The 18069-nt window shown below is 53.0% G+C and overlaps 1 protein-coding gene and 1 pseudogene across 10 annotated transcripts in view; both read right to left on the bottom strand.

Moving 5' to 3' along the window:
• The window catches only part of SORCS2 (sortilin related VPS10 domain containing receptor 2), a 575162-nt gene that overhangs the window by 369099 nt on the left and 187994 nt on the right, over positions 1-18069 (bottom strand). The gene's annotated exons all lie outside the window — the stretch shown is intronic.
• LOC118152458 (5S ribosomal RNA) lies at positions 11964-12082 on the bottom strand (annotated as a pseudogene).

Below are 18069 nucleotides of genomic sequence, written 5' to 3'. Positions count from 1 at the left end.
CGCTGAGTGAATTCATCAGCAGCAGGCTGACTCAGAAAAGCCAAGACCCACTCCTGGTGAGGCCTTCCCTCACCCCACCCGGTCTGGGTACTCGCCCAGTGTGGACATAGGCCCTGGGATCTGTAAGAAATCCCATCAGCGGGGTCCATGGGCCGTGGCCCCCCAAGTCTTAGATGCGCCTTGCATCAAGTGGAGGAGTTGCTCCCTTCCAGAAATTAGAGCTGAGCTGATGGCTTTAGAACCCTCAAACATCGTAAAATCTGTTGAATTCCAACAGATCACATCACTCAGTCCCTGGTCTGTACCAGCTCATGCAGGACTGGCCAAATTCATTCCACATCAGTAACTCCACACCCACCAACTGGAGCTGTTCTTAAAGAGACCCCCTCCCGTGCCAGCCAGCATGGGCGAAGACCTTCCACCAGACAAGCTCTGCTGCTAGGGACACCGGAGGCAGGACGGGCAGGAACAGAATCTGTTCCCCTGTGAGCCGATTTCCAAGACCTTCACACGACCTGCCACTGGGGGCAGGAATGATCCACCCGAGGTGGGGCACAGGCAGAACCCCCAAGGTAAGCACAGCCCGTGTGCCCTCTGGCCTGGGGATCCCGCTTCAGGGAAGCTGTTCCATAGGAGTGCTGTGCACGGGAAATGACAGATGCCAAAGTCCTTCAGGCAACTATGTTTCCAATAACCAGGGACCAGAAGTAGCCCGCATCCAAGGGAAGTTCACGGCACCTCCTGTGAGACCCCGAGCCTCTTCCCTCTGCTCATGTGCAGGGGGGCCTGGTGCACATGAGCCCCGGGCACCTGTGTGGATGGGAAGGCCGAGAAAGGACAGGTCGGGGCCGATGCAGGGAGCTCTCCCGGGCACACTCTTCTGTTCACAAATGGGAGAGTTGAAGGCCATTTTAAAATGGCTAAAGGGGTGAATTTTGTGTTCCATGAATTTTATCTCAATTTAAAAACAATCTGTATTCACTTCTGCATGAAGAATGAAGGCGCATGGTGACACACTGGAAGGAAGCACAGGATATGTGATCATGGGGACACCTGTGGGTGGGGAAGCGGGGAGGGACTCAGGAGGGCACTCGGGGGACTTTAACTAGAGACCCTTTAGTACTTGTAACATTACGAACCATTGGCTGTATGACCAATTCCAAAAACATTTTTCTTTCTTTTTTTTATTGCATTTTAGGTTTTGGGGTACATGTGAAGAACATGCAAGATAGTTGCATAGGTACACACGTGGCAGTGTAATTTGCTGCCTTCCTCCCCTTCACCTGTATCTGGCATTTCTCCCCATGCTATCTCTCCCCAACTCCCCACCCCCCGCTGTCCCTCTCTATTCCCCGCAACAGACCCCAGTGTGTAGTGCTCCCCTCCCTGTGTCCCTGTGTTCCTTTCCTTCCACCATGCAGGCTGGGCCGGTCCATTCTGCACTCCCTGAGGAGGCTGGCTGGGTTCAGCGCTGAGCATCCCTACTCCACCCAAGATGCATCCTCTATGAGGAAATCAATCCCATTTCAAAGAAATGGGGAGAGGAATTTTGTTTCTCTCTACTAGAGACCCCTGAGGAGAGGGTGGGGTATCCTGTTAGGCTCCAAAAGCTACAGGTGGTGCTGGCACTCCAAGGGCCTCGCTTGGTGCTGCTGCCAATGCCACTGCCCACCCTGCTGGCCCCAGGGCATGTGCTCAGTTCTACCCACACACCCAGAGTGCCACCCACTGTGGCCCCTGCTCCATAGAGCCTTCCTGGATTCTCCAAGTTCGGGATCTACTAATGCCCACAGAGCGTCTCTGAAAGCTCTCCCTCCGAAGTGCTCAGAGCTGTGCTGAGCACAGGGCCTTTCCCTCTAAGAATCTTCTGCTGATGCTGAGCTGGCCAGCCTGGGCCCCCACCTGCCTGATTCTTCCTCAAACACAGTGCCCGGGCCCCTGCCCTCAGGTACCTGTGCACAGAGCTCTCCTCTGAGTCCTGGCCCTTCCACGTGCCACAGCCTGCTGAGTGCTCCTGGGCAAGCCACTGAGCCCCTCAGAGCTGACGAGAGGATGAAGGGAGTCGGGTGTGTGATGTGTCCAGAGGGAGCAGCACACGGGATCAGCCGTGACGCCGGGCTCGGGGTGGGGCGGGCTAGAGTGTCTTCTGTCCTGAGCCACATGCTGAGCACTCTAGGGCATTATCTCATTTAATCCTCCCATAGGTCTTGTCCCTCAGAACCATTTTGTCCCCATTTGGGGGAAGTTGAGGCTCAGAGAGGCGTTACCTGCCCCAGATCTCGCCACTCATGCAAGGAAGGCTGGATGGCAGCTGGGGCCTCTGACTCCACCACACAGCCCTTGGGCCTTGCCAGCGGCCTCGGCGGGGACTGTGGGAGGAAGAAGGCGCTTTATCTACCAGTGCATTGCCCCCAGACTCCAGCCCTGCACACACGTGGGCCCCAGTGCGGATCCACTCACCTGCATGCCGGCTCCGGGACCCCAGTGCCACACACAGGCAGGGTCTGCCCCGGGGACCCCACCACGGCTGGCCTCCTCCTGGTCTCTGAGGGTCTTGCCTCATGAGCCAGTCTGTGGGTCAGGGCCATGGGGCTCTGGGTAAATGCCACTCCCTGCCTGGTCACCAAGCCCGAACTGTGAAACTGAACAGCCCCTGCTAGGCCCCGGGGCCACCTGTCCTCAGCTCTGCATGAGGATGCTTTACAGGTCCGTTTCAGATCGCACCTCGGCTGTGTTTGACCACTCCCCTGAGAGCCCCCATCCAACTCAAAAGCTACTTGAAGTGTGGTTTATTCACAAGGCCTCAAAACCACCACAAATGCGGGCCCGGAGGAGCGGGCCAGGCAAGGAGATGGCCGGACAACCCCCTGCATGGGCCCTGATCATCCCAGGAAAAGCGGACAGGCCTCGGGAGCACAAGGCCCCTTCCATGGCTCTCTGGGGGAGGGTCTCCTGTCCTTGCCTTTGCAGCCCGCACTGGGCATAGTCTGTGGAATGAATGACTGTGTCATGCCTGACAACCAAGGCCCACCAGGACATGCCCCTGCCCTCCATGCCTGCAGTGCTTCCTCTAGCTGCTGCTTTTTCCTACCGACCTGCGGGCTGTTTCCTCTGTCCCCCCAGAACGTCCACCCTTCTCCTGGCTCCACCTGTGTGGGAAGGAACCTGCCCCCCACCTCTAGTCAAGGGTGGCACTTTGGGGACCCACAGACCCCGGGTGGAGCAGGTGGAGTCCCCAAGAGATGGGTGCAGCCAGAGCCTGTGAATGGGACCTCTCCTGGAAAAAGGGTCTTTGGGGCTATAATTAAGTTTAGGATCACGGATGACATCACCCTACGTTTGTCCCTAAATTCAATGGCAGCTGTCCTTGGGAGAGACACGCAGAGGGGGAGGCCAGGTGGAGATGGGGGCGGAGATGGAGGGGTGCCACTAAACCCAAGGAAAGCCGAGGACCGCGGAAGCCACCAGGGTGAGGAGGGAAGCTGAGACCGAATCTCCTTCACAGCCTCCTGCGGGCACCGACCCTGCCGACACCTTCTTTGCAGACATCAAGACTCAAGAATGGCGAGACCATCCTGCAGTTTGAGCAACTTACGTATTGGTGTTTGGTTACAGCAGTCTTAGCCAACCAATGCCAGCCCTCGCCCATTGTACAGATGAGGACGCTGAGGCTCAGCTTGCCAGAGGCAACACAGCTGGAAACTGTCGGGGCTGGGGTCCCCACAGGGCCCTGCTTGACTCCGAGGTTAGGGACCCTTTCCAAGGCCGCAGAAGCCCCCTTGTCACAGAGCTGGCCTCCAGAAGGAGAGACTGGGAGGTTCCTCCACAGCCCAGCTCCCCAGGCCCCCCACTTGCTCCTTCCCCAAGTTCTGCCTCCTGAAATGTTGGGGTCCCGCCTCAGGCTGTGCTGGTACAGAAAACAGGGAGTGCCAAGCACGTCCATCCATTGGACACTGTCACAGCCACAAAATCCAGCATTTGAAAAGAAGAGAGCTGAGAACAAAGCCGAGAAAGGGCCTCATAAATCAAAATCAGTCAGCAGCAAATAAATGAACGGGCGCTGCTGACCTGTGAAACATTGCGTTTTTACATTAAATCTGTTTAAGGGGTGATGTGTACTTTAATAGGTGGGGCTTGGTGGACTTTTCCACATCAGCTATCCTTTGAAAATATTAACTCTCCATGTCTCCAACCTGATTGAATTTTAATGTCACCCATCGCTCCTTTTTAACAGTCACTGTAAGTAAAATCATTAATGAAATTACAAGTTGCTTTTTTGGAGTGCTGTTCAAAATGTGCTTCTACCTGGAAGGGCTGGCATTTCTCAGGTCTATTTATGGCAATAAAAGGTAATTGGATAAGCTGTGATGTTGTTACCGCTGAGCGTCTTTCAACAGAAAGAGTGCCCGGGGTATCTCCGGGAGGTGGCTGGAAACTGCTGATCCTGTTTTGAAAGCAGAAATCCCTCCCTAGGCTCCAGTGCCCTCCCGCTCCCGGCCGGTGCCCAGCCAGACAACCATATGCTCATCACCGCCAAGAACTCTCTGGAAACAACGCTGTCACATCTAAGCAGAGGTGCCAGGCACAAAGGAAGCGCCGCCTCTTGCCGGAGAGGAGGGGTCGGTAGAAGTCACTGGCTGCATCCAACTGCCAAGACCCAGATCTGGGCACAGCAGCCCCTGAACAATGTCCCGCTGCCCCAGGGAACCCAAGCAGGCTCTGGACCCCCAAAGGCCTACCCCTCAGAATTGTCAGGAAGGCAGGACTGGGGATTGGGATGCCAGCTTGGGAAGAAGCCACTCAGAGCCCTCTGAGCTCCATGGCGAACTGATCTTCTCCAGAAAGCTGGTGGGAGAAGCATCCGTGACACAGGGCCCTGTTTTGAAATCCACCCCTCAGCAACCCCCTCAAAGGAGGACTCCATGGAAATGAAGCGTTGGAATCTTCACGGCCTCTTCCTCCATTAAAAAATCATAGAATGTATATTTTATGACTGTGTTGGCATTAAAAAATAGCATATCTTCAGATTTCATATCTAAACACTTTCTCCACCTAAAAGTTCATTTTTGTTCTTCTGATTTTAAAGGATATTAGGACATTTTTGTGGGTCCCTCAATGTGGTGTGGGCCCTGGCATGGAGCCCTGTGCCAGCAGGAGACGTGGGCCTGGCAGCCATTCGCACCCACCCTCCCCAGTTCTGACCCCTACTTATCTGCCTGGGCCACTGGACGGCCCCTGCCCTGCCCCTCCCTGCAGGCTCCCCACTCCAGCCCCTGTATGCTGATTCTCAAAAGGAAATGGATGATGATAACCATCCCCCCTACCTCCCCCGCTTACCCAGGGCAGGAATTCTGTCATTTCTCCAGGAGTGGACCCAGGTAAGAATTTCAGGAAAGCACTAAACATCCAGGCATGTCAGCACCGTTTTCTACCCACTTCAGGGTTTGCGGTCCAGCCTGGGACCCCATCTGTCTATGGGGTCAATAAGGCCTTCCCGGCTTCCTGGCAGGGAGGACTGGCAATCAATTTCAAACTCAGCTTGGGATCTGGCCCAGTCTTGGGGCTGTCTCAGGAGGGGCCTATTCTCTGCACCTTACAGGAGAATTAAACCTGGGACAGCAGGAGAAGTCACTTGGGAACTCACTTTACAACCAGGGATGAGATATAGAGACCAGCAAGGAGGATGGCACTGTCACTCCCAGGCTCAAACACGATCAGCATCTCCCACTGCCCAGAGGGTAGAGTCCAAACCCCATCCCCGCAGTCAAGACCTTTGGAGACCAGGACCCCCACGGCCCCCTGCTCAGCTCCAGGCACCATCAGCTTTGACCTGCTCTGAGGGCTGGCTCACCCCACACCCAAACCAAAACGCCTCCCCACTCCACCAGTGGTGCCACCCTCCCCTCTAGGTCCTTCTGGAGGCCTGGGAGCCCACCATGACTGGGACTTTCCCTAATGAGGTCCTGTCTGTGGCCTGACTGCCTTCCTTTCCAGGACCCCAGATCCTGTTCATCTGCCTGTTTCCCCCGGAGACTCCACAGGCCTGGCGCTGAGAGGCTGGTGGAAAAGAGGGCTTGGTGCCTGGTTATTCTGCTGGCTGCCTGCTCTGATGGTTGACAGCTGTGGCCCTTCCCCTTGGCACTGCATCTCCCAGAGCCTGCAGACTAGGCTCGCTGGCCCTGGCACCCAGCACCAGGTGTGCAATGGCTGTCAGGTTTGCACACTGGGCTGGAATGTCAGCGGGTTGGGAGGAATGACTGCCCCTTCCAGAAGATATCTGGGGAAGCTTGGGATTAGAAGTGCCTGCTGTTCTGGGAAATGCTTTGAAAGAGAAGGTTTACATCATTCTCTGAATAAGAGAGTTGGCTGCCTGCGGGGCACACCAAGCCCTCCATTCCACCAGCCTCTCTGGGCCTGGCCTGTGGGGTCTGCAGGGGAAACAGGCAGGTGACCAGGACCTGGGAGCCAACCTGTGTCCTTCCATACCCGCACGCCCTCCCTCCACCAGGAACTCCACACTCACGGTGGACGGCCCTCCCCAGGGCGGAGGAGGAGGAGGAGCCTTTGGGAAAGTGGGCGTCCTGCAGCAGTGGGAGACCCTTTGAGGGGCAGCCCCCACAGGGTGGCCTCTGATGTCAGCTTCGGGGCAGACTAGCCTCTAACACTGTATGGCTTCGGGCACAGCGTGCTCTTCTGGGACCTTGTCCTCCAGCTCAGTGCTCCATGAGTCTAATGGGAAGCCCTGTGCTGGAATGCTCTCTCAGCTGGACCTGCGGGTCAAAGTGGCCGTCCCCTCCAAAGACAGCCAGGAGTCACTGTCATGCCATCGACCAAACAGCTCAAGAAACCCAGTATCTGATCATTCAGGGACTATCTTCCATCATCTGCACCAGAACAGCCCATCGGAACGACACATCACGAAGCTGTCACTGTTAATCAACCCACTTCTTTTACTTAAGTGAGCAAATTTCACATCGCTGCCATAAATAGAAAACAAGCTTTACTTGCCATCCACGGAGGGTAACACAGAAATAAATAGCAATAGCTGGCCTAAGACACGCTTGAGGCCTGCGGCCCGCCCCGGCTTTATGAGGGAGGAAGGAGGGAGCTGTCACAGGCAGTCTAGCCAGTCAGCAGAGAACGACGGAACCACACTCACGCCTCTCCCTGGGCATTCTTGTATTACATTTCATTTTTTTGAGACGGGTTTTGCTCTTTTTGCCCAGGCTGCAGTGCAATGGTGCGATCTTGGCTCACTGCAGCCTCTGTCCCCCAGTTTCAAGTGATTTTCCTGCTCAGCCTCCTGAATAAGTGGGATTACAGGTGCTCGCCACCATGCCCAGTTTTTTTGTTTTTGCTTTTTTTTCCCCAGACAGTCTCACTCTGTCACCAGGCACCAGGCTGGAGTGCAGTGGCGCCATCTCGGCTCACTGCAACCTCCGCCTCCCGGGTTCAAGCAATTCTCCTGCCTCAGCCTCCCAAGTAGCTGGAACTACAGGCATGCGTCACCATGTCCAGCTAATTTTTTGTATTTTTTAGTAGAGACAGGGTTTCACCATGTTGGCCTGGATGGTCTCAATCTCTTGACCTCATGATCCACCCCCCTTGGCTTCCCAGAGTGCTGGGATTATAGGCATGAGCCACTGCGCCTATAATCTTTTCTTCTTTTTTTTCAGTAGAGACAGAGTTTCACCATGTTGGCCAGGCTGGTCTTGAACTCCTGACCTCAGGTGATCCACCCGCCTTGGCCTCCCAAGGTGCTGGGATCACAGGCGTGAGCCACCACTCCCGGCCTCTCCCTGGGCTTTAAAGTCATCAGATGCTCCACCCCAGCCCCTCCTCAGCAGCAGAAGTGACTCACTTTGGAAAACACTCAGTTTCTCCTGAATTCAGAATCTCCAACACCAGCTTCCTCACCAGTCCCCAATTATAACCCAGGAGGCTGGTGACAGGGAGCTCACTACCTGTCCAGTGCAACTCCAACATGGCAGGAAACAGCTGTGAGACTGTTCACAGGACTTAGCACCTTCAGCCTCTCTATGGAACCACAAAGTCTGTCCCCTCTGAATGCTACTTGTTTAAAGTCAAACACCTCTTGGAGCCACTAGACAAGATCCCTGTGCTCAGACAGCAGAGATCTCAGAATCAGGCTCCCGTGGAGGCTCCAGGTAAGCCCCAAATCCCAGGCTGGGGCCGAGCCTATCTTTGACAGCAGTGCCCATGGCCTCCATCTACCCTTCTCTGAGCTTTCTGAGACATGAGCAGCCATAACCCAGGCCATCTTGAAGACTGTCGCCCATGCCACTTGGAGAGAGATTCGCTACCTTGCCCAGTTTCTGGAAATGGCTATTGTGGAGTAACCTTTGGGGCCTATGGCTCTTCCAAGCCTGTCCTCAGCCAGGCTCTGGGCACAGGGAAAGCAGAATGGAGCTGGTGACTGGGGATGGGGAGCCAGGGACCAGGAGGAGACAGATCATCACACTCACGCACTGAATGTCTGAGATGAAATATTTTAAGAAAAGCAATTTAAAAATAGCATTTGGTAATGTCTAAAAAGCAAGTTTTCACAGCTGCCTTCAGCGTGTTTTCTAAGCACGGCACAGCCTGAAGGAACACAGGCCTTTCACAGAGGTCTTGGTATAAATCCGACAAAGCAACATATTTCCAGCGAGTCCCTTGCCTCTGCTTAGAAAAAGAATCCAAAAAGCCACAGGTCTGGAAGGTTCTCCTTCATTTGGGCTAGATGGCTTTGGGCAGGTTACCCAACCCTCTGCAATCATCCCATCTGCGAAATGGACCCCGTAGTATCCACAGCCTGTTGTGAAGGGTGTTTAGTGGAGGAACTGACAGCACAAGAACCTCACCTGTGGACGGGGAGGCCTCAGGCCGTACATCACCGCAACTGCAGCAATCCGCAGTCTTTCCACGTGCACCCCTTACATGACGGGGCGCTCCACCTCCTGGAGGTCCTCTCCTGCTCAGCTGAATATGCCTCCCTGCGATTCCACCCATCCACCCCAGCTCTGTCTGGTGGGACCTCACAGGCTGTGTTTGCTCCCCAAGGCAGCCCTGCAGATGCCCAATGGCAATCCTGCCCTCCCGAGGCTCAGGATGCCCCAACTCTTGCTGAACCTGCTGCATGCCGGGGAGTCAACCACAGCACAGGTACGATTTCTGAAAGGCTCCTCCTTTTAAAGGCAGGCCCACACAGGGAGCTGGCCCACACTCTGATGCGCCTCTCTCCAACCGGGTGTCCTCAGCCACCATCCCAAGCACAGGCTCTAGGAGGGGACAGAATCTCACTGTAACCCAGCACATCTGCTTTAGATGCCTGTGATCAGCATGTAAATCACACGGATAAAACAAAGGTCGGGGTATGCATGCTACCCGAGAATGAAGGGGCATCTTGGGAGAGGCTCTCTTTTGCTGTCTGTCCCACTGAGCCAGGGTCAGTTCAAAAGTCCAAGAATGAATCCATGTCCATGGTGGGCAATAGGGCAAGAAGAGGAAATGTGGTCTTTCCTCTAATTCAAGGTCACAGAATGGACCAGAACCTGGTGGGGGCACACCTAGGATAACTCTTAGCTGCTCATGGTGGTCTGAGGGAGGTGGGCAGGGGCGGGGATGGAGAACAATGCCTCTGGGATGCCATGTGCAAAGCCTGGCACGCAGGTGCTCTGGTAGCGGGCAGGGTGGGGAGGAACCTGATATGGCTGGGCTCTATGTCCCCACCCAAATCTCACCTTGAATTGTAGTAATCTCCATGTGTCAAGGCTGGGACCAGGTGGAGGTACTGAGTCACGGGGGTGGTTCCCCCATGCTGTTCTCCTGATAGGTGATAGTGAGTTCTCAGGAGATCTGATGGTTCTATAAGGGACTTCCCCCTTCACTTGGCACTTCTCTCTCCTGAAGCCATGTGAAAACGGCTTCTTCCACCACGACCGCAAGTTTCCTGAGGCCTCCCCGCCGTGTGGAACTGTGCCATGCCTCTTTTCTTTACAAGCTACCCAGTCTTAGGTTATTTCTTCATAGCAGCATGAGAACAGACTAATACAGAACCCCATAAAGGTGCTTTACATGATCTGAATGGGCCCCTCCAATGATACACATTAGCCCGAAGAGAAGCAATAGAGTAAGTTTCAACCGAGATGCAAGTCTCACCCAAGGTTACTTTCCGAGACCAAATTGATTTCATTTTCATGACCATGAAGAGTCACCGGTCCCTCCACCTCATTTGTATTTGATATAAATACACCTGTAACAAATAAATGTGGCTTTAGCTTCTCCAAGCAGTTCAGGTAATCTAACTATAACTAGAAGCAGAGGGAAAAACATATATCCCTCTTCGCGAAAATCGGGGTATATTACGACTTATTTGGAGAGAGGAAAAAATCATGGAAGGGTTAAGTTTCTGGACACACAAAAAAACAAGATCTTCATCTTTGAAATCTAATTTGAAAGATCTCCCCAGGGTGAACTCGATGTATCTTCCATGGAAGGACGAAGACGGGAACGATTCTGTTGGGGCCCAAACATATGGCTGAATTCTGCCTTAAGTATATCAAATAGAAGGCGCCCTTCAGGGACGCGACTTGCTATAAAACAGACCTGTCAAATCAGACTCCGTGCGTAAACGTCCTGAGCTGATTGAGCTGAATCACATGCCTGGCATCTCATTACCAGCTGTGGCAGAGGGCATTCTGCCATCCCGGGTGAAGGAGAGCCCTGCCGCCATCACATCAGGGCTAAAAACGGAGCCATCTCCATCAACTTGACAAAGACAGAAAACTTGAATTAAGAGCCCTGTCTAAAATTAACAGTGATTGAAAGTTAATGATGAAACAAATTTGGCAGAACTGTTTAAACATGCATCGGGATGTGGTCTGGGCTTTCAGAGGGGAAGCTGGAGTGATGGATGTCTATTGCACGCCTGCTGGGAGCACGGCACGCGGCTTCACGTGGTTCTCCCTTCCACCAGAATCCGACCCTCGGCAGGAGGTCCAGTCCGCCCCCACGGTCACAGCCCCAGTTCTGGGACTGGGCGGACACATCTGCTTGTCAACATTCGAAGCTGTATCTATGTTCTCGTCAGCACCATTTGTTTATAACAAGCCGGAAGCAACCCCTATTGGGGAATGGTTCCATAAACCATAGCATAACCATTTCATTCCATCAACGAACACAGATCAGGAGGAAACGAAAGACAAGCAATGATCTGACAACATACTCGCGACACAATGTGACGTGAACAAATACTTGAAATTATAGACACAGCGTGTCCTCCCTGTACTTCCACACGCATGCTGAAAACACGTGCTTACATGCCTGTTTCCTCCACGTGACTGTAAACTCTTCACAGGCACAAACCACTGTCACAGCTGCAGACCAGCTGCAGAGCTGGTACCCACCAGATGAGCAGCAAATACCTGTTTAACTCCACTAGATCGCTGGTCACGGTCCTTTCTTTGTAAGTCTTAAAACCTTTATTTAGGCATACCTATGTATAAACCCACAGAGACACGCATATAGACACACAGACACGTGCGGAAAATGAACCAGAGAGAAATATGCCTGCGTGAGAAAATAATGACCTCCGGGTATGAGTGAATTGTTTTCTTCTTTTTTTTGAGACAGGCTCTTACTCTGTCACCCAGGCTGATGTAGACTGGTGTGATATCGGCTCACTGCAACCTCTGCCTCCCAGGTTCAAGCAATTCTCCTGCCTCAGCCTCCTGAGTAGCTGGGACTACAGGCACCCGCCACCACCCTGGTTAATTTTTGTATTTTTAGTAGAGACGGGGTTTCACCATATTGGCCAGGCTGGTCTCCAACTCTTGACCTCAAATGATCCACCAGTTTGGGGCTCCCAAAGTGCGGGGATCACAAGCGTGAGCTACTGTGCCCAGCCACGTTTTTTTACTCTTTTACATACTTTCCAGCTTTTTTATTTTTTATATAAAAAAAGCCCACAACACCCGGTATTCCCAGGCAGCTTCCCATCCAAGTACTAACCAGGCCCGACCCTGCTTAGCTTCGTGTTTCAGATGAGATCGGGAACGTTCAGGGCGGTATATCTGTAGACCCAACCTTTCTATAATAAGCATACTTTACATTTACAACCTGGGGGAAATCAGATTACAGAAGAGATCCTGTTTATTCCTATTGCACACAGATGCACACAGGGCTCTCCCTGCCCAGACAGGCTTTGCCACCAACTGCATGCCTACCGTGTGCCAAGAACTCTTTCCAGAGCTGCCTGCATCTGATCCTCACAGTCACCTGGCTTGTGTGTTTGCATCACAAGCATTTACCTAGACCTCTCTAAGCTATAAGCATCCGCCTCATCCAATCTCCATAACCACCTCTGATTAGGTATTATTATCCTCATTTGCAGCCGAGGCCCAGAGAGGCAAGTGACCTGCACGCGAATGACAAGTGGCAGAGGATAGGGAAAGTGACTCAAATGAGATAGACGAAGAAGCCACATCCACTCGACACAAACCCGGGACATCCGTCCTTGTCCACCCCTCTGTGGACACAGTGCCGGCAGCCAATAATCCTCAGTCTCTTCCAGCAGGCTCCAGGTGGGTGTGTAGTACACTGCTGCACGTGCGTCTGTGTTTGGGGTTTGTTTTTCATTGTTTTCAGCTGTTACCACTGACACAAAGCTGGCTCAGGCTGCGCTGATTTCGGGTAGCCGAGCCTGAACTCAGCTGTTCCTCCATGCAATCGAGGAAGTGCAATTTGGCATCTCACCCATGCACATGAGCATGGCTCCCCTGACTGGACACGCGTGAGCAAAGGCTTCTCACTAGCTGGCTCCAGCCATACCAGATCTTGCTTCAGAAATCCCACCACAGTATCCTGCTGACTGCCCTACAATGCTGCAAGGCCCAGGAAACTGAGATCTCTCGCCCAACATGGACATAGCGTGAGCATTTCCATGCCCAGGGACAGAGGTGCATGGAGCTGCCTTGATGACTCTAGAAATTCCATTTATCATCTGAATGAGACACTGACATAAATGTCCAACACGCTTATTCAATGATTCTGTATCCCCACACCTGACTCAAGGGAACAGGAAAGGACACAGAGGTCCCGTCGGAGGCAGACTTTCCCTTTGATCAGGGTAGGTAGCTCCACTTCACGGGGATGGAACGGTACAAGCAGAACCTGGGACCAACCCAAACAGGGTGTTGCAGGGGAAAGTCCTGGCAGCCAGTTAAACAAGGCAGCCTCGAAGCCCCTTTTCCCCCTCACGAGTTACCCTGCACATTCCTCCCCCTCGTCACTATGCCAGGAACCCCAGTGATCAACAGATTTGCTCAGACGCTGCCGTCTGAGAATGCAAATGTCAATGTAACTGGAAAAAATCCCAGCCCAACAGCAAAGTCCCCACTGCAGAGCTGAGCTCCATCCCAGCTCCAGGCCTCGCCCACAAGCCTATGCAGACCACACACCCCGCGGGGGGCCACCTGCAGCAGAAAGGGCTCCCCTCACCCACGATCTACCCCTGCAGGGAGGCTGGAAGGAGCACCAGATGGCTGCAGGGCCAGGTGACGCTGTGGGACTCCAAGCCTGAGCCCATCAGGGAAGTGACCTAGACACTGTTCGGGCCACCTCTGAATAGTTCCTACCAATGCGTGGGCTGTTCGGCAATCGGGGACCTCAGGTCTTGATGGTTATCAAAAAGCAATGGTGGCTTCGGGAAAGAGCAGGGTAGGGCCTGGCCGAGGCACAGACAAAGGCGAATTTGGCCAGATGGTATGAATTCAGGAGAAGTGGGCAGGCCAAGCCACTGCATCTGGGAAAGCAACACCCAGACGACATCTGGGGGACGTCCCCGTGCTGGTGTCACTGCTGCCAGCGTGTCACCCGATTTTCATCACAATGGGAGAAATCCATCTTGCTCATGAAGGGAGCGTGCCACTTTCAGACCCGTGGCCGGGACAAACTCAGCTTTGCACTGCCCTTCTCCCTCTCTCACTGGAGGGAGGGGAGGAGCATTTCCCCACCACAGGCCTTGCTGGGCCCACTCAGTCCCTCTCCCAAGGAATTCTCCCCCATCTCTTTCCATTCCTTTAAAATTAGTCATTGGTTCCCACCAATGGCACTGACCAATTGAACGTCCCTTTGAAAAAAAAAAAAAAAGCTCAATCCTAACTTTGCACCATGGAAAAAAATCGACTTGAACTGGATCCGGGGCCTAAACGTAGACTCTGAAACTGTAAAACCTCTAGGAGAAAACAAGGGGGGGAAATCTTTGTGCCTTTGGATTGGTCAAAGATTCTTAGATAAGGCACAAAAGCAGGGACCATAAAAATATTAATCTATAAAGTGATCTATGGATAATCTATAGATAAATGGAATTCATCAACATTTAAAACAGGTTCTAGGAACACTAAGAAATGGAAAAGCCACAGACCGGGAGAAAATTTTTACAAAGTACACATCCAGCAATGGGTCTATATTCAGAATATACAAAGGGGCCGGGCACAGTGGCTCTTACCCATCATCCCAGCACTTTGGGAGGCTGAGGCGGGCGGATCGCCTGAAGTCAGGAGTTCAAGACCAGCCTGGCCAATGTGGCAGAACCCCATCTCTACTAAAAATACAAAAATTAGCTGGGTGTGGTGGTGCACACCTTTGATCCCAGCTACTCGGGAGGCTGAGGCAGGAGAATGAACCCGGAAGGGAGAGGTTGCAGTGAGCCGAGACTGTGTCACTGCACTCCAGCCTGGGCGACAGAGCAAGACCCTGTCTCAAAAAATATATATATGTAGATGATTCTCACAATTCAATACAACAAAGACAAACAATGTACTATAAAGTGACCCCCAAATTTGAATATTTGCTTTACCAAATAAAACAGATGGGTGGCGAATAAACACAGGAAAAGACGCTCAATATCATTCCTTATGGGGAACACGAAATTAAGTCACAGTGCAGTATCTCCACACACTTATTAGAATGACTCAAATGTGAAAGTTGACGGAAGTGCTGAAGAGGACGAGGAGCAACTCTAACTCTCGCACCTTGGCGTTGGGAATGCAGAGGGACACGGCCTCTTTGGAAAGAATTTGGCAGTTTCTTACAAAGTTAAACATACACTTATCATATCCAGCCACGTCACAGCTACGTATTTAAGAGCCATGAAGCATACATCCACACCAAAACCCGCACACAAACGTACAGAGCACTTTATGCATAACAGGAAAAAAACAGAAACCACCACGGGGTCCGGCAGCTGGTGACAGGACCAGCAAACGGAGCCTCGTTCACATGATGGAAGACCATGCAGCATCGAACAGGAAGGAACTCCTGACGTCATGAACAGACACGCCAGCACCGCGGATCACAACAGGACTGTGGGAGTGAAAGCAGCCAGGCCCAGAAGGTCACGGATGCTGTGTGATTCCATTTATGTGGTACTCTGGGCAGGCAGAAAACAGATCCAGGGGCTCCAGGGGTTGGGGATGGATGGGGGTGCTGACCACAAGGGCTCAGAGGAACTTCTGGGGGGTGAGGGAAATGTTCTTTATCTCAACTGTGGTGCTGCCTCCGGGAGTATACACATTTATTGAAACTTATTGAAAAATATGCTTTAAAAAGTGAATTTCAAGCCGGGTGCAGTGTCTCAGGCCTGCAATCCCAGCACTTTGGGAGGCCCAGGTGTGTGGATCACCTGAGGTCAGGAGTTCGAGACCAGTCTGGCCAATATGGTGAAACCCCGTCTCTCCGAAAAATATAAAAAAATTAGCTGGGCATAGTGGTGGGCACCTGTAATCCCAGCTACTCAGGAGGCTGAGACAGGAGAATCACTTGAACCTAGGTTGGGCAGAAATTGCAGTGAGCTGAGATCACCCCACTGCACTCTAGTCTGGGCAACAAGAGCAAAACTGTCTCAAAAAAAACAAAAGTGAATTTTACTACATGTAATTTATACCTCAATAAACCTAGCTTTAAAGAAAACTTAATCATTATTATTGCATTCAAACACTGACTTACAAACACCCAACTTACAGACACCAGATTCACACGCATCCTCCACACACCTTCTGGTTTCTGGGGTGCCCAGATGCAAAGCCGGCTGACCCATACCAGCAAGGGCCACAGTGAAAGGAACCCATGTCCTGCCTGTTTCTACACTGAACATCCCAAGCCCGCCTTGTTCATCCCGTCCACGCAAGCCACCCATTCCGCTCTTATCCTCTCCTCTCCGCTCTTATCCTCTCCTCTCCACTTTTCCCAGCTGCCAGCATCTTCCCTCACTCCCCTGCCAACTCCAGGAGCTTCCTGCCAGAGCCAACACAGCCCTTCTGGGAGCCACCAGCATGTAGGCGTCCTCTTTATCTCAGCTGTGGCCATCACAGCTGGTAGAAACCGAGGCTCAGAGAAGTGAAGTCCAACACAGCACCTCCGTCGGATGCCTGGCACGCAGTTACTGAGGGACCCACAGCGAGCTGACACCGAAGCTCAGCTCCTGGCACACACCCGCCTCTGTACGGCTCCCAGCGTCGGTGTGTAGGTGGCCACACGGCAGCTCAGTTCATCCACAAGTAATGAAAACCTACAGCTCCAGAACCCACGTGTACCGTGGAATTCCAGATCACGATGCCAGCATGTCACATTGTGCTTGCTCCTCTGTGGGCACAGCAAGCCAGGAAAGAAACTAACCTAGGCTCTGACTCATTCATTTCTTTCTTGTGTCAGATAATAAATGAAGTGTCCGACCAACACAACACAATCTGGAAGCAGCACAAGGAGGAGTGTGAGGCCTAAGTATGAAAGAATGAATTGATAATCCCTCTGAAGAGCAGGCGGAATGGGAAACTGACATCACCATGGAAACCAGGGGAGTGTGGCAGGGCTCTCATGAAGGGCCCGGCGGAGCCACTTTAGATTGTGCTCCATGTCAGAAGCAGAGCCTGATCTACCACCACGCGGGGCACGGGCGGCCATGGGAAGAGCCCCGATGCTCTCAGACCTGCAACAGGCATGCCTGTGGGCACAGCCCCCACAGACCTTCGCATGAATGTGGCAGGAGGGTCAAAGGGGACACCCGCACCCACATTTCCACCTCTGGACAAACATCCTGTGCTCCAACTCTCCATGTGAAGCATGTCCTCCACTCAACAGACACCTGGTCCCAACGTGGCACTGAAGAGACCTCAGCTCTGCTGTCCAGGGTCCCTGAGAGCTGGGGAGAGAGGCAAGCTTGCACCCTGTGCTGCAGGGCCCAGAAGGGACCCACATTAGACTGGGGTCCAGGGCAGGCTTCTAGACAGGGGGACCCCACAGGCGAGTCTTGAAGAATCAGCAGCAGCTGCTCAGGGGATGGGGTGGGGTCAGGGATGTGCTGGGCAGGCAGCCAGGGATAAAAGAGCAAAGCAAAATCTGGTGAGAACAGAAGCCACAGTCCCCTGTGTGCAAAGGCAGGGACCAGCCAGAGAGGATAAGTAAGGGGGGCCCAGTCCCTTCACCCAGAGAAATGTCACACAGGAGCAAGGCACAGGAGGGCACTGTCAGGGCCGTGGAGACTGGTGGGGACACCAGCTTGGGATGGCACCCTGCTGCCAGCAGGAAGGGGCCACGCCCCACATGGGGGAGCCCCACGAGGATGATGGGCAATGTTGTTTCTCTTTGGAAGCTCGTCCATTGTGTTGATGTGTAGTTTTTCAATAAAGTATTAGCTGAGATGCCAAGGACCTTAATTTTAAATAAAGTCTTAATCGCGTTGTTAATTCTCTGCTCAGCTTTGCTGCAACTAATTATGAAGAGCTATAATGATGACAATCCCAGATGGACCAATCTGTCCTCTGAATACAAACTTCTCTCCTGCTCCTGCTCCTCCTCCCGCTTCTCTGCAGGGCCGAGCTGCACGCTCACAGCAGGTAGCCCGGGGCCCGGCGCTCCTCTGCCTCTGCCCAGGCTCCAACAACCAAATAGAGACCAAGTCACACAGGAGCAAGTCCTGAGCTACTCTCAGTCCTTTTCATGCCGTGAGCAGAGCCTGGGCTGGAGGTCAGGGAGCCCAAGTGCCCTGCCCAGCCTGGTGGCTATGCCCAT

Source organism: Callithrix jacchus, chromosome 3, assembly GCF_049354715.1.
Source record: "Callithrix jacchus isolate 240 chromosome 3, calJac240_pri, whole genome shotgun sequence".
Lineage (NCBI taxonomy): Eukaryota > Metazoa > Chordata > Mammalia > Primates > Cebidae > Callithrix > Callithrix jacchus.
This window is presented reverse-complemented; position numbering and strand designations above follow the sequence as displayed.